This window comes from Otolemur garnettii, unplaced genomic scaffold, assembly GCF_000181295.1.
Source record: "Otolemur garnettii isolate 467f Iridium unplaced genomic scaffold, OtoGar3 scaffold00144, whole genome shotgun sequence".
NCBI classification, from domain to species: domain Eukaryota; kingdom Metazoa; phylum Chordata; class Mammalia; order Primates; family Galagidae; genus Otolemur; species Otolemur garnettii.
Genome location: NW_003852539.1, coordinates 2,994,188 through 2,996,588, shown reverse-complemented (window position 1 = coordinate 2,996,588; position 2,401 = coordinate 2,994,188).

Sequence of the window (2,401 nt, the reverse complement as noted above, 5' to 3'; positions counted from 1 at the left end):
GCGGGTGCCTGTAGTCCCAGCTACTCAGGAGGCTGAGGCAAGAGAATTGCCTAAGCCCAAGAGCTGGAGGTTGCTATGAGCTGTGATGCTACAGCACTCTAGGGGAAGAGGGGGGCCCGCGGAGCGCAACAAAGTGAGACTCTGTCTCTAAACAACATAAATTTAACAGGTGGCACATGTGGCTCAGTGAGTATGGTGCCGGCCCCATATACTGGAGGTGGCAGGTTCAAACCTGACCCTGGCCAAAAACTGCAAAATAAATAAATAAATAAATAAATTTTTAAAAAATTAAAAAAAAAAAAAAGAAAGAAAAACTACACCAAGATTTCTTACCCAGCTACTTGGGAGGCTGAGGCCAGAGAATTGCTTAAGCCCAAGAGTAGGAGGTTGCTGTCAGCTGTGATGTTATAGCACTCTACCCTGGGTGACAAATTGAGATTCTGTCTCAAAAAAAAATTTCTTTATTAAGTATTGAGGGCTACAAATGTGATATTAAAAGCAAAAAAATCATGCCATTTAGCTTAAAAACCTTTCAGAAGGGTGGCACCTGTGGCTCAGTGGGTAGGGCGCCAGCCCCATATACAGAGGGTAGTGGGTTCAAACCTGGCCCCTGCCAAACTGCAACAAAAAAGTAGCTGGGCATTGTGGCAGGCGCCTGTTATCCTAGCTACTCGGGAGGCTGAGGCAAGAGAATGGCCTAAGCCCAGGAGTTGGAGGTTGCTGTGAGCTATGATGCCACAGCACTTTACCAAGGGTGATAAAGTGAGACTCTTTCTCTAAAAAAAATAAAATAAGAATGGAAAAATTAGCCAAATATTGTGTCGGGTATCTGTCGAGAAGCTGAGGCAAAGAGATCACTTGAACTCAGTGGGGTTTTTTTGTTTTTTTGTTTTTTTGAGACAGAATCTCACTCTGTCACCCTCAGTAGAGTGCTGTGGCATCACAGCTCACAGCAACCTCAAACTCTTAGGCTTAAGTGATTCTCCTGCCTCAGCCTCCCAAGTAGCTGGGACTACAGGTGCCCACTATAATGTCCGACTATTTTTGGTTGTAGTTGTTACTGTTGTTTGGCAGGCCCAGGGCTGGATTCAAACCCACCAGCTCCAGTGTATGTGGCTGGTGCCCTAGCTGCTGAGCTATAGGTGCCAACCCTTGAACGCAGGATTTTGAGGTTGCTGTGAGCTATGATGCTTCAGCATATACTACCCAGGGGGACAGAGAGAGACTCCATCTCAAAAAAAAAAAAAAAGAATAAAAAGGAAAATACATTTATCTATTTTTTTCCTAGTAGAAAAAAAATTTCTAGCATTGAGACAACTTTTGAAAATTTTTACCAGATACACACGCACACACACACACACACACACACACACATACTCTTTAGGGTGTACACACACACAAAATGTTTAGATTTTTAAGAAAGGCATGAAAGAGAAAGTAAAGTCTTCTTCTACATTTCATACTAAGTCTTATGTTCTAGAGGCAATTCTGTTACCAATTTCTGCTTTTTAGTTTTCCTAATACTTACCATGATTTCTTTAATCAATCTAATTATTTATTGATTTACCAACTTTAAGTTGTATCTCTCCACAGTGAAAGATAAATTAACCAAATTTCCCTTCTTTCTACCTCTCCTCTCCATCTCTAAATTTTGGTTAATCATTGTAAAAAAATTATAGCTCAGCACCTGTAGCTCAGTGGCTAGGGTGCTGGCCACATACCCCAGGGCTGGCAGGTTTAAACTCAGCGAGAGCCCGCCAAACAACAATGACAACTACAACAAAAAAAATAGGCATTGTGGTGGGTGCCTGAAGTCCCAGTTACTTGGGAGGCTGAGACAAGAGAATTGCTTAAGCCCAAGAGTTTGAGATTGCTATGAGCTGTGACACCACAGCACTCTACCAAGGGCAAATAATGAGACTCTATCTCAAAAAAAAAATTGTAATATTTATATTTCTTCTGTGACTCAATTAAATCTTCTGTGATATGTATGTAGACAGACTAAAAATTGAAAACCCAAACTCAGAATTTGCCATATTATAATTCTATATATATTTATTATAGAAGCAACTGGGGTGATTAGACCCTTAGTGATAAAAATATATTCCTATGTCATTAAGACTTTGTAACTTAAAAGGGAGCTTTCTGTGCATCAATAGCTAATGGATTCCCCCCCCAACATTTTTCACTTCAGTCACATTGCTCTGTTACTTACCTACTTACTTATATCTCATACGATTTTCTTTGTTAGATTCCATTTTAATTTTGCTAAAATATATCTTTGAGTGATTTTTCACATAGAATATGTGTAGTTAGGCACCTGTGGCTTAAGTGGCCAAGGTGCCAGCCATATACACCTAAGGTGGCAAGTTCGAATCCAGCCCGGGCCCGCCAAAGCAAC